Below are 14,862 nucleotides of genomic sequence, written 5' to 3' on the forward strand. Positions count from 1 at the left end.
CTATGTTAGATAATGCCTCATAATGAGCTCATTACAATAGTTAATGTGCTAAGGTCAATTCATTAGCTCAAATAAGGCTTAAGAATGAACTCATTTCCACAGTTGATGTGCTAGAGTCATTTCACTAGCTTAGATAAGGCCTCAAAATGAACTTGTTTCCATAGCTGATGTGCTAGAGTCAATTCGCTAGATCAGATAAGGTCTTAGAAATGATTTGTCGCCACAATTGATATGTTAAGGATGATCCACGATCATCAATAGAACCTCAAAGTTATCTCTCTGTCCTAGAATTCTTTCATAGATAGATTGTTGCCACATATAAAAAGTTAAAGATTGGGTGCTTCCATAGTTAATTCAAAAAAGGTAGTTTAATGTCTCCTTAGAGATAGAATTATGCCTTAGTTAAGGCCTCAAAGATAGTCCACTGCCTCCACTTTACTCAGGAGATACTCACTATCTTAGATTGGATGAGTTTAGCCCTATGTACTCAATAAACGGTCCTCACGAGCCTTAGGAACATATCCCTGCCATAGATAAGGCCTTCGAAATATCTCACTATTAGAAATGTTGCCTCATTATTAGATCTATACCACAAATAGTACCTCATTGGTGGCTTACTACCATAGATAACGCGTCAAACAGGTGCTCCTTTAATTAGAACTTTTTTGTAACCATAAAGTAAATGGATTGACTGGGGTGGGATCTTTCACCACCAAAACCAATTAGAAAGAAGGATTCTTAAAACCCTTTAAGAGCCTTAGCCCAAAAATTAGAAAAAACCACAATCCATCGTGTTCATTATGAACTCTCCTTTTAGTAGATTCCCTTTGGGGTTTTCCCTCCTAATTTTAATTTGAGTGGCTAACAAGCTTCCCTCCATTTGCTGCAAATTATCTAATGTTACCAAAATAAAATCAAATAGTGGGTTCCCCCATTTATAAATGGCTATATCCTATGGGGTTAAATAGGCTACTATGTCCTCCCTTGGTAAATTAATTGGAAGAGGACATTATAGTCCCACTTTCCCAACATTTCTTGTCCTCAAACAATTGCAAATTCTAGCTTTGTAAGATTTATTCTTGAACATATGAAACCAAATTCTATGATGGGTCGTATGCAAAATATTTCCAAGCTCCCTCATACATCATAGGATCACGGCCAACATCAAATGCAATTGTGAGCAACAAGTCAGGATGCTCTACAAAATAATAACCTTGAGATCGAGTTACAAATATGAGAGCCTGACTTATAATGTCGACTTGAAGATACATTGCAAAGTTTAGTTCTTGGGAATTTCATTTACTAGGAATGTGAAGACTAGAAACACCCCTCTTCTGCATTACATCAATAATTTTGCAAGTTTCTTCTGCCATGTCCAATTTGGAGAGGCAACACCAAATTGTATGACAAACATACTTATGAAAAAAAAATCCCTTCCCAACCCTCTCTCTATCTACTCATATGCCATTGATCCTTTTGAACACTTAAAAAACTATGAATTGATGATTTAAACGTTCCTTTGGTTGGTAAACAAATCTTTTCCCTCATCTTCTCCAAAACTTCTGAGGCCCCTTCTTGTTTACAATTTATGATATATTCTAGCTGCACTTGAAGAATTGGTTCTGCTAACAAATGATTGAATGATTTATATTTAGTAGTCAATATAGATAGCCCAAAAATCCCTGAAATACTACCTGATACCCATCGATTAGAGAAAATTTCAATCCTCTTTTCACAAGAGGAATGCTCCACCTTCTAGAGTATTGGGCCTCTCTTGGGTGCGGGATCTGCTAAGGGTAGTTTTGGGGCTAAAATCCCATATTTTGGTCAAATTTTGTAATCCTAGTGTAAAGACTTTGCATTTTGTGGTCGCAAAGCACGTAGGTGTTAAAGAGTCATAGGGTTGTCTGCCCTTATTTTGGAAATGTAATGTCAGTTGTTAAAGATCTACTCATGGTCCACAGACCATGGGATTGAGATGGGAAGCTCAAGGTGTTACATATGATCATATAAATAATGCAACACTGGTTAGTGCTTTGCAAGATCGCGCACTAACCTGGTATATTAAGTACTCTAACGATAACCTGAATGCTGGAGTAGCAGACATATAGGAAACATTAAATAGGGAATTTGGCAGGCCTAAATTTGAAGCGCAGTCGATTGTGGGATTCAAAGAGATCGCGATGCAACCAGGTGAGACACCTTGGGAACTAGATTAGAGACTAGAATGTACAATCTGTGAAGCCAACATGAATTTGATAGATGGACAACATCGCAAGTGGTTTGTGGCTTCGCTACTACCACACTTAAGGAGTGCATTGTCGCAGCAAAAGATAACAACTCATACAGAAGCTTTGGAGATTTCCATGAGACTACATGAGACTTCGATGCAAGATCGTAATCTGGGAGTCCAACAGATCCATGGGCAACTGAAGAATCTATGCCTTGAGATGCAAAGTCGGAAGCAGGACAGAAAAGTTTAGCCAGAGGTACACGAGGAGGTATGGTGCTTGAAATGCAAGAGTCAGGGTCATGACAAAGACCATTTCCCGGTCTTTGCAAATTACCTTGTAGGAGGAGGATCGATAAATTTAAGGCCAGAGGCTCAAGCAGGACCTAGTGTGGGGCCTGCATTATGGTGCGCTATCTGTCAGGTAGCTAGAAAGCATGCCATGGATAACTGTCATGTACTACAGAAGTATGTGCAAGAACTGCAACACTTGTTCTGCAACTTGTGTAGGTTGGTAGGACATGATGAGCGTACTTGCAGGAGCTATGAATTAATGATGGATAGAAATCTTGCCTATAGGGTTTAGGCCGAAATGCGGCCCCTTTACCAGAATGAAGGGATGGCGCAAACAGGATTTCAGGGGCACAGATGAGGCTGAGGCAGAGGAGGACCTGGTAGAGGTCGAGGACAGTTGATTTTCTATAATTGCGGAGGACAAGGACACTATGCGAACGTTGCACTAATCCAGCACGTCCATTGTGCAAGTATTGCACGTTGTTTGATCATGAAACGGAAGGCTATCATACGTTGATAGCTAGGATACGTGACAAAGGGGCGCTACCACCTCCCCTGACTCAGAACCTGCAGATGATGAGGTCTAAGCCACGCGAGGAAGATCCGAATGTAAATATAGTGCTCCGGAGTGGAATCACAATGGGAGATGACAAGGGGAAATAGCCAGAAGATAATACATGGGTTCGCAAGGCCCTGAAAAAAGAGGTTGATTTTGATTTGGAGGGTGGTCGGGAAGCCTTCATGGAAGCTAAGAAGAGCTTCGCTGAGGCCTCCACTTCAGGAAGAAAGGATAAGCCTGGGCCGGAGATGGATCCCTTTATGCTCACAACTTTCCTGGAAACATGTATGAAGTTATTGCACGACAGTAAGGCTGTAAAAGGGTTACAAGAACTCATCAATAGATGTGTCAGAACCACGCTAGGTGAGCCGCGCGTAGTACGAGAGATTGGCAAGAATAAGACAAGGACAGGATGAGAGATGAGACTAATCGCACAACTAGGAGAGTATGAAATGGATCAAGTCATTTTGGAACTCAGGTCAGACGCAAATGTTCTGCCTAAGTAGACTTGGGAGAGAATGGGGATACCTACACTGCAATGGTCTTCAATTCAACTGAGGATGGCGAATTAGTAGAAAATCATACCCGTGGGGCGTTTGCAAGGGATGACCGTGGATATTGAGGGAGTGAGCGTGCTCGTAGATTTTCAAGTAATAGAGATAGTGGATGATAGCAATCCCTACCTTGCGCTCCTGGGAATTGACTGGGCTACTGATATGAATGAGGTAATCAATCTGAAGAAGTGAAAGATGATCTTTGAGAAGAAATCAATGCGCATAATAATACCCCTAGATCCTGCTGAAGGATCACGGTATACAGAACCAGTCCGCAATTATGAGAGTGATGATGATCTGGATAACATCTATAAGATAACAACATGAGACCAAGATTGGGTGAATCCCACCACGAATGGATGGATTACGTGGGATCGCGAGAGTTCCTGCACTTCAGACTCCGAAAAAGAAATAGAACACTGGTAGAATCGGTTACATGAGGTAACTACGCTGAATTGCAACATGATGACCCGATCACTGCGTTGTGTGTCGTAAGAGGTAAGAAATATGCTTATTATGATGGTCTAAATGAGGTAGATATCTTTTTGGATGCATTTGAAAGGGAGGTTCCATAAAAGCAATGCTTCTAGGCCTTGGACTAGGCTCTGCGCGCTATGCCCGGAAGATGGTGGGGTATGCACAAGGGAAGCTTTGATGATTGGCGTGAATGTAGGAGGATGATGAGAGCATGATTTGGGAAGCCTAAGATGCAACTGACAGACAAGTACAATGGACAGAATGATCCACACACGCGTCTTGCCAAATGGATGCAGGCTTATGGAGAAAAGCCACAACCTGGGGGGTGCACCTGTTTTGCCATACCCTGGATGTTATCCCAATGAATTGGTATATAGAAATAGAGCTCTGCCATGGGATAGGTGAATGGGATACCCTGCGTGGAGGATTCATGGTGACATTCAGTTTTGAGGATGGGTTTGATAGTATTTATGAAGCACTACAAGAGGTGAAAGCAACCATCTTTAGGATACCACAAGATCCTTTAGACCTGATTCAGCCTAAATGGGCTACTTAGCTGAGTCACACGCTAGAATGTTATAATGTAACTTCTGAAGAGGAGGACGAGGATCCCAGAAGATTAACATTCCAGAAATAGAAGGCCGCCGCAAGGTTCAAGGACCATAGATTGAGAACCCTAATATAACTGCATCGGTGAAAACAAAATAAGTGAACATTGGTATGGAGGAAGAACTAAAATTTGCGAAGATTGGAGACTACTAGGATGATGCGATGGTGGATAAGGTCGTTGAATTGCTCCGCGAATATCAGGACTTATTCCCTACCAATTTTATGGATTTGAAAGGAATAATCGAAGATCTAGGAGTGATGAAGATCATGTTAAAACCTGACATGAAGCTAGTTAAATTGAGGCCTTACCACCTAAATCTGAAATACAAGGAGAAGTTCTGATTATAGCTAGACAAAATGCTAGTAGTAGGCATCATTGAGCCTGTGGAAGAGTCTGATTGGGTAAGCCCAATAGTGGTGCAAGAGAAGAAGCAAAAGGATGAGATAAGCATATGTGTGGATCTCAGAAAACTGAATGACGCTTGTGTGCATGATCCTTTCCTAACTCCATTCACAGATGAAGTGTTGGAAAATGTAGGTGGCCAGGAAGCATATTCCTTCACTGATTGATTCTCTGGGTACCACCAAATAAAAATTGTGCCGGAGGATAGGAGTAAGATAACCTTCGCAACTGAGTGGGGTTGCTTCCAATACTCTGTAATGCCATTTGGATTGAAGAATGCACCTGCTATCTTTTCGCACATGGTTGTTGCAGCATTCAAGGAATTTATTCATAAGTTCTTGGAGGTATATTTTGATGAGTGGACTGTATTTGGGTTGGTTAAGCGCCATGTAGCCAGCTTGTTCTTGATGTTGGATACCTGTCGAAGGTACCAGGTCGCTCTCAATCTCTAGAAGTGTATGTTTTGCATTTCTTTTGGGAACCTATTGGGGCATGTGGTTTGCAAACAATGGGTGATGGTAGACCCCACAAAGATCGTGGTGATACTGAACTTGGAAGCGCCGAGGAGTGTGAAACAGTTGCGCGCTACTCTGGGACATATGGGATATTACAGGGAGTTTATCAAAAGCTATGCCCAGATTAGTGCACCAATGGAAAAATTGTTTAAGAAGAATGTCATGTTCTGTTGGAACGATGACTGTAAGAAAAGCTTGGGTATATTGAAAGAAAAGATGGTTACCACGTCGATTCTAGTCTTCTCGAACCGGAAAAATGAGTTTCATATACATGTCGATGTGTCATGTATAGCGCTAGGGGTAGTACTAACACAGGATGGCGAAGAAGGCTTGGATCACCCTATCACATTTGCAAGCCACAAAATATCCAAAGCAGAGAAGAACTATTCTACCACTGAACATGAGGGGCTAGTTATGGTGTATGCATTCCAGAAGTACTGACACCACTTGCTAGGAGGCCACTTTAAGATGTATACAGATCACTCCACACTGAAGTACCTGGTTAATAAGCCTGTGTTGGGGGACGAATCTGCAGATTTCTCTTATTGTTCCAAGAGTACGATTTTGAAGTTGTTGTGAAGCCTGGATGATTGAACGCAGGACCAGACCATCTGTCGCGCATCGAAACAAGGGAGGAACCTACTAACTTGGAAGAAGGATTACCTGATGCATATATATTTGCAATGTGTGTTGCAGATGGTTATTTCGAGGATATAATACACTTCCTAAAAACAAGAATTGCACTGGAAGGATACTCTGTCTAGCAAAAGAAGAAATTAGTGGTGCGCGTGGCAGATTTCTCTGTCATTGTTGGGCATCTATACAAGATGGGGACTGATGAGATATTGCGACGCTATGTACCTGAGTTTGAATGAAGCAACATACTCACGAAAACTCATGGGGCACTGTGGGAGGACATTATGTAGGGAGAGAAACCACACAGAAGATTCTACGTACCAGGTTGTGGTGGCAAACCCTTCATCAGGATTCAAAAGCATATTGCAAGGTGTGTGATGTATGTCAAAGAACAGGCAGGCCATCACGAAGGGATGAAATGCCTTTGAATCCACAAATGACATTGAAACCTTTCAAGAAGTGGGAAATAGATTTTGTAGGACCCATTCAGCCACAAGGGAAGATAGGGGCAAGGTACATTATCACTGCGACAAAGTATTTGACTCGTTGGGCAGAAACGTAGCCGGTGAAGGATTTCACAGGTGCAATGGCCGCAAAGTTCTTATTTGAGCATGTACTGACACGATTTGGATGTCCAAGGAGTGATCGTGGTATGCACTTCCTGAATGAGACGATTAGTGCACTAACAGAGGAATTTCATGTATATCACCAAAAGAGCACACTTTATCACCATAGGCTAACAGGATAGTGGAGGCATTCAACAAAGTGCTTGAAAACGTGTTTACCAAGGTTTGCAATGCTCAACGAAGTGATTGGGACCTATGCATACCTGCAGTATTGTGGGCTTATCGAACAACATGCAAAAAGCTTACGGGACAAACCCCTTTTAGGCTTGTCTATGGTGTGAAAGCTGTAATGCCTATGGAATACATCGTGCCTAGTCTACGCATAGTAGTGCTCACAAATATGATAGATCGCAGAGCCCTGGAAGAGAGGTTCGCATAGCTGGATGAGCTCAAAGAAGAAAGATTTTTGGTTGGGTTTCACCAACGGTCCAAAAGTAGTGTGAAAAGGCATGGCATATCGACACATCAAGCTGTGCACATTTAAGGTAAACGATCTGGTTCTGTTGTATGATAGTAAGTTTGATAAATTCCCTGGAAAATTTAGGATGCACTGGTTAGGGCCTTATGTTATTAATGATATTACTGATGGAGGAGCAGCACAACTGGTCAAGTTAAATGGAGAACCCTTCCCAGGAAAGGTTAATGACAGTCGCTTGAAGCCATACATCGGCAGTCCGACCATGTGACTAAATGAAAGTAGCATAGCCTTAGCGCTCCAGGCAGCTGAAAGGAGGCATGGGACTATAAACTACACTACCCGGGTTGGGGATCTGCGCAATTTCAAGACTGCGTGAAGCAGGGAAGTGTCACAGGGTCCACAATAGCACGAAGGCAACTGCACTACTCATTGAAATAGCGTGCAGATCTGTTGGAAAGTGACCGTTAAAGCCATTGTTCACGATTTGATGGTCAGATTGTGGCCAAATGGAGTGGGCGGTAGGCATTTAAGGTGAAATTTGTGGATTAGATTCTTGAAAATCTGTCGCCAATATAGCATTAATGGGCCAAATGTGGGGGGAACGGTTGGATTTTAATTCAAAATGCCCTATAAATCATAGGTGGCTGTCTAGTGAAAAACACTTGGAATTTTGAAAATTCAATTATTGCGCTATCAGGTGTGTATGGACCATGTGAATTTTGAGGCTTTGAGAGCAAGTTCAACATTTGAGAGATTGTCGAAGGAGATGCAGGACCTCCTAAATAGAATGATTTCAACACCCAAGGAAGCCGCGCAGGAAATTGAGGTAGTAGCAGTTGCCCCGGAGAGTGCCGAAGTGATAGTTGAAGTCGCTAAATCACCCAGGACACCGAGACCAAAGAAGGATAAGCAGACTATGCTACCAGTGTGCATCTCACCAAGAAACCCACAGAGGACCAAGCTCACTTTGCAGGAAAAGGGGAAGGCCATTAATCTGTAGGTCGACGAGGAAGAATCTAAAGAAATCCTAGTAGGTGAGGAGGATTTGGAAATGGAAATTGAAACCCAGGGTGCGTACCCTATTACCAGGTTACCATAATATGTTCTTCCACGCAAGGGCAAAGCCAAGGTGCCAAAGGACATAGACAAGAGAAACAGATCCCTAAAAACTTCGTTGCTCCTAGATGACATTGTTTTTTAGGGGCCTCACTTAGGGTGAGTTCGTGTACTAAAGTTTGAAGATTGGGACCTCGCAAAAGTTCCCGCATTTAGAAACTGAGCAGCTAATGCACCGACGGATTGACACGATTGTTGGAATGATCGAATTAGAGACACGGACATGGATCAAGGGTGTAGAGAAAGCCAGGCTACTCAATCTGCTCTGGGTACTGCATTACCACCGCGCCCTAGTGACCATCTTCGTCATTAGGAAGCTACTCTGCTTGGTGCATGATGAGTGTTTGTGGCTGGAAGAGCCCATTCCCATCACAGACCACTTGATCCATTAGATCACATGGCTGCCTTACACAGGGAAGGATCCATCCAATATATCAGAAGGAAAAGGTGGTGAGTTTGCCCTCACAGAAGCTATGAAGAAGAAATTCAAGTTGGAGAAGAAGAAGCGGGGATATGCCATCTCCAGCATTAACAACCCTACAATAAAGGTAGCAATGTAAATATTAGCAGGGAAGGTGATGCAGAAGTGCCATAGGGATGAGGTGCTCATGCCTATGATTACACTAGCAACCCAATGCGCTGAAGGAATTCAGTTCAACTAGGTGAATTATCTATGCGCGAGTTCCTTGCGAATTGTCGTGAGGCACAGGAGCAGGGAAAGACATTCCACTACACGTGGCTCTTACTGCCGATCATACTGATGGCATGGGAGCTGCCAGAAGACAGCCAATTCCCTTCAGTCGCACCGGACCTTCCATAGGCAGTGAAGTATGCTTCACTATGGGTGACCAAGGACGCACAACGCGTAAAAGAAAGCAAGGTCTTTTGGATCTTGATGGAGATGAGTATCCAGATGGGGATCAATCACAAGCCATGATTGTCGCCCACAGTATATGCTAGTTTGTAGAGCTTTGCAGAGTTCAAATAGGATTTCCACCATGTATTTATCAGGGTGCAGAAGGAACCCACGAAGACATGGTGTAGCTTACCTTATCTAGCAATAGATGATGTTATATTTGCAGTCCTTGAATCTTGGCTAGCGGAGTGGCGCGTTGAAACAGGCTTCATGGTGGAAACAGAAAATTCCACCGCACAGCGTAAGAAGGAAGAAACAAATATCAGAATGGTGCAACTGGCTGAGAAGCACAAAAAAGAGGAAGTGGAGGCTAAGACCCAGGCAGTGCATGACACTGTGAAATTGGTAGAACAAGAAGAGACAGGAGGAGAAGAGCATGAAGGACAAAAGTCACCTTCGCGCGGGGCTAAGGTTGAAACGATGGAGCCAACAGAACAAGGTGGCCTGGACCCACAGACGACATCCACCCAACTCAAGTGTCAACGACCACAAGAGAAGGCAATGTCATGGAAGAAAACCAAGACTTCAAAGACATCCTTGGACCCAATCACCCTCACTTAGGGGGATTTTCATGATATTGGAGAAATGGTGAGGGATGTCACTGCAGAGGTCCTCCAACAGTTCAAAGAGAAGCAACAATTGGTATTAGGGGCTCTTTGGATAGAGTTGGAGGAGTTGCAGGCTCACACTCCACAGGCTGGCACAATGTCCACTAGCCTCACGATCAGCACTTTTGCTGCCACGACGATGTTGCGAACAAGGGTGACCAACATGATATTGCTACTAGATGGGGCACTCAATACAGAAAATGAGGCTGACAGGCCCACGGTCAGCAGCCTGAAAGGGGTGGGATTGAATATGGCTGCACTCCCTTGGGAGACGCTCCACCTCTTGCAGGATGGAGTCATCGCAAAACTTAGGGCCCGGGAGAGTTGCGCTCTGCAGGTGATGAGTGAGCAATGCATCAATATCGAACAATTGGGCCTACAGTGCAACGAAGCATTGGAACAAAATAAGCAAATCATGCAGGTAGTGGAGGAAGCCTGCCGAATGCTCCCAAAGTTGGACTTTAAGGCAAAAGAACCGGTTGAGGTGCATATCTGCAAGTTGGCCATGGGGGTGCACGACGCTCAGGTAGAGATGGCAAAGATTCAGTTGGAGCTGAACCTGCAAATTGAAGAATTGTAGTTGAGGGCTAAGCCTTCAACTCTACTGAAAGTCAAGGAACATCATGCCACTACTGTTACAATAGTAATAATGGTGGTTGACAGTGCAGCAGCAAACTACACATGACTATTTGAACAGTCATTCGTGGTCCTGACCACCATGTAGGAGGACTCGAATGTAGAGTGCCTGGAGACAAAGGCACATGAGCTACAACAAAGATATGATGAGGTCAAAGGGACCGCGTAGATGGTCGCCCTTACACAGAGGCTCGCACAGATGCAGGAGGCAAAATCGCTTAAGGAACAGGTGGATGCCGCTCAACACAAAGAAGAGGTCCTAAAAGCGTGCCTACAGCCATGGACAGATGAGCATATACAATCATAGCTTCCATTGAAGGAAATCTCATGACACGGTAGGAAACTCAGCAGAAGATTCAGGGTGGCAGTTTAGTAGCAGTCATCAAGCAGAGAGTGGAAGAAGTCTAGCAGGAGGCTGCTCAGTGTGTTGTTGAGGTTGCGGTCATCCAAACAGAGCTGCGAGGTCTTCATGCTAAGATCTTCATGCTTGTAAAGTGACTCGAGGGCGAGTCACGATGTTTGTGTTGGGATCTTATTGGGCGTGGGATCCCCCAAGGGTAGTTTTGGGGCTAAAAGCCCATATTTTGGTCAAATTTTATAATCCAAGTGTAAAGACTCCACATTTTGTGGTTGTGGAGCGCATAGGTGTTAAAGAGTCATAGGGTTGTCTGCCCTTATTTTGGAAATGTAATGTCAGATGTAAAAGATCTACCCATGGTCTGCAGACCATGGGATTGTGTAAAAAGAGCTAAGCTCTAAGTAGTTAAAGGAGAATACGACGGAGAGAGTCATAGCCTTAGAGCAATAAGTCTAAGTCTTGGGTTGTACTGTAGGTAGAGGCTCTACATCTGAGTGCGCAGAGGCCTAGGGTAGAAGTCCGCAAACCCCTCCGGTTGTGTCCGTAGGGTGGACAGAGTCTGTAATACTTGAAAGATATCAACAAAAGGAGTTCTTCTGCTATTTCTATGTATTTTTTCTATTAACGGGGTTGAATATCTTGTGTATGAATTTCATTTATTATGCTTATATGGTTCGCGAATGATCATAGTCACATTGAATAATTGAACGCAATCACAAATATCTTCTTACGTGGTGATAAAATTAAATATTTGACAAGAGAAGTAAATCACTTAGGATAATAGAGGGATCTGCACAACACGCTACTATAGTAGCACGAAAGTACCTGAGCCATGGGTTAAAGTTGCACAAAGGTCGATCGTGTACTTTCATAAAGGTATTGAAAGCTGGAACCGAGGGTTTTTCTTACAAGCCCTAGAGCGAGATCACCTACGCGAAGGCAGGGATAGAAGAGATAAAGCGACATCACAACCATCTCAAAGGTGTGGAAACTTGGTTCCAACATCCCCCCATACTGCTTCGAGTGAGACTTTGGTCTGCGCTTCGCAGGTTGATGCCGAAAGGACCATTAGCGTAGGGATTTGTTTGGCTAACTAATGTTGAACCTAGGTCAAGCCAACAGCCTCAAATGGATTACCACTTCAATTTCATTCAAATCTAGTGAGGCTTATGGATTTATCAAGTGTCAAATGCTACTACTCCTAAGAAGGTAGTTAGAACACTCAAATAAGATACATTTTATGAAGAAAGGCATAAAAAGTTCCAAGTTTTTCAAAATTTATTACGCCAACCTCAAAATTGAGGGGCACACATCAATAGAAACTCCCTCCTCATTAGTCTCCATGCTAAGCTTCTAAATGTGTGGCGAAAATTTCTCCAAAGTTTGAGTGCATGAAAAGATAACCCTAGCTACATACACATGAAAGGATATATTCCACACATGGAGGAGACCCAACAAATAGGAATATGTGTTTCAAATAGTGTTGTGTGGAAATGGTTATATATATTCCTTGCTCCCTCGAAAAACTTGTTAACAATAGGAACCCATATTGAAGTGATAAGGGGAGGGTATCCACAACACATACTATAACGAAATCCAACCCATTCCTAGAACACAAAATTGTTTTTTGGGTCTATTCCAATTATTTTTTACAAACTTAAGGTTAGTAATAACTAGCACCATATACTATGAAACAACTTTAATACCAAAGGAATATGTGATCCATTTCCTTAATGTTTGAGCATTTAACATGGTTTATTCTATTGTGAATGTCATTGATGGAATATCAACTAATGTAGTTATTGGGTTTAGCCCTTTAATACTCCGAGCGACATCAACTAGATCAACATTTGCTAGAAATAACAGTTGACACCCATTTGCAAATTGAGATGCATTTGGCTTTTGTTTGAAGAGCATTGTGTTCAAAAAGTGGACCCATAAAGCTACCACCAATATTCCCTGTTGCACCTACCCAAGCCCTAGTTCGAACCCTTTAAAAAAACTCATCGATCTTATCAAGAACTTTCTAGACATGATCAACTACATTCTTCATATCACAATTGATGATTGTATGCTTGGCATCCCTTAGAGAAATATGAAGCATAGGATGATTCTCTGTGATATTTATATGGTCTCCATTATACATTTTGTCAATATTCTCTTTCAAATGCACCAACTTTATGATCTGAATCCTAAGGGGAGGTCGCAAAGATCTAAAAAATTGAAGTGTCAGAAGAAAATAGGAGAAAACACAGTAAACAAAACCACAAATACTTTTTTTTTTTAAATAATAAAAAGAGAGAATGACTGTAAAAGCTACATTGTGGTGGAAAATCTATCCTTTTACAAAATGTGACTTGTTATTTATAGCTTCTTTTAGTTACAATAACCTGGGTGAATTCCATGGGTGGGTATATACCATTGGTGAATGAATACCATGGTTAGATGCCACTTACAATACAATGGGTAAATTCCATGGGTGGATGAGTACCATGGGTGGATAAATATCGTGGGTGAGTGGATTTCATGGGTAGATGCCACTTACAATACTATGGGTGGATAAATACCATGGGTGGATGAATATGATGGGTGGATGCCACTTTCCATTCGGATCATCCCCCCCCCCCCCCCCCCCCCCCCCACAACTTAAGAAGCAATGGTCCCCATTGTGTGAAGTTCCCTCCTCATAAGTATTTTTTGAATAAAGAGCTTATGAAGAGAATGGTTTTGTGTGGTTAACCAATAATCATGATGAATGAATATCTAAGGATAGAGATACCCTGTAATGCTTGTGACCAATTGTGATATTGATAGTGTGTGACCTAGCAATGAGATATTTGTAACCTTATAGAATTCTTTGTAGAGGTCGTAGCACTTCCATAAATATTGTTGAATATTGTCACAAAACGTTGACTCTGAAATATGCTTTAAACCCTCATTCTCATGGATTCATAACCTGAATATGATACCACTGATCTCGATCTTGGGGGGAAGCCCCCAAGATCTAGAAAATTAAAATACCAAAAAAATATGAGAACATATAGTAAACAAAACCACAAAAATTTTCTTATTATTTTTATTTTTATTTTTTTATTTCATTAAAACAAAGAATAACTATAAAATCTACATTGTGGTGGACAATTTGACCTTTTACAAAATGTGACTTGTTACTTATAGCCTCTTTTAGTTACAATACCATGGTTAAATTCCATGGGTAGGTAAATACCATGGGTGAATGAATACCACGAATAAATTCCATTTACAATACCATGGGTGGATGAATACCATGGGTGGATAAATACGATGGGTGAATGAATAGCATGGGTAGATACAACTTACAATAACATGGGTGGATAAATAACATGGGTGGATGAATACCATGCATGGGTGCCACTTTCCATTCATCACATTGATAGCTTAAAAAGCTTCTTCAAGTCTCTTGAGTTATCCTTTTCCGAGAATAATCCAACATAATTCCATCAAATTCTACTATAATTGATTCACAACGAACTTCATCCTCCAATAAATTTCTTAAATTTGTCTTATCAACATATGCAACATGTTCCCTTAAGCCTTTCCATTCCTTAGTTACGCTGATAAGATTATTTCTTTCCATTGAAAGGATTTCAACCTCAACCACCTCTTTCTTATTGGCAACAAGCTCTATTAGCGTCCTGGGTTTGTAGTTTTCAACCCACAAGTCCGTTTCAGCATGTTGGATCATATGCATGACTAGCCAATTCTTCCAAGGCAGCCTTTTGAAGAAAAATCAACAAATGTGCATAATGAGCAAGAGAAATCTGCAAAGTGCATGGACCAGGGAAGGGTGGTGGAAAGGTACTTCCAAAAAGAGGCATACCATCTTCTTTGTCACTGTGGACTGAAATTATTGTGTTTTGTGGGTAGT

General features: G+C 42.1%; 1 pseudogene; it reads right to left on the reverse strand.

Annotated features, from left to right (window-relative positions):
- Positions 1-12,177: 12,177 nt before the first annotated feature.
- LOC149218177 (glucose-6-phosphate isomerase, cytosolic 2A pseudogene) lies at positions 12,178-14,571 on the reverse strand (annotated as a pseudogene).
- Between the last annotated feature and the right edge of the window lie 291 nt (positions 14,572-14,862).

The sequence above is a fragment of the Pinus tabuliformis genome, chromosome Q (genome assembly GCF_031772625.1).
Source record: "Pinus tabuliformis cultivar Carrire ecotype Pingquan chromosome Q, CPIR1, whole genome shotgun sequence".
NCBI lineage: Eukaryota > Viridiplantae > Streptophyta > Pinopsida > Pinales > Pinaceae > Pinus > Pinus tabuliformis.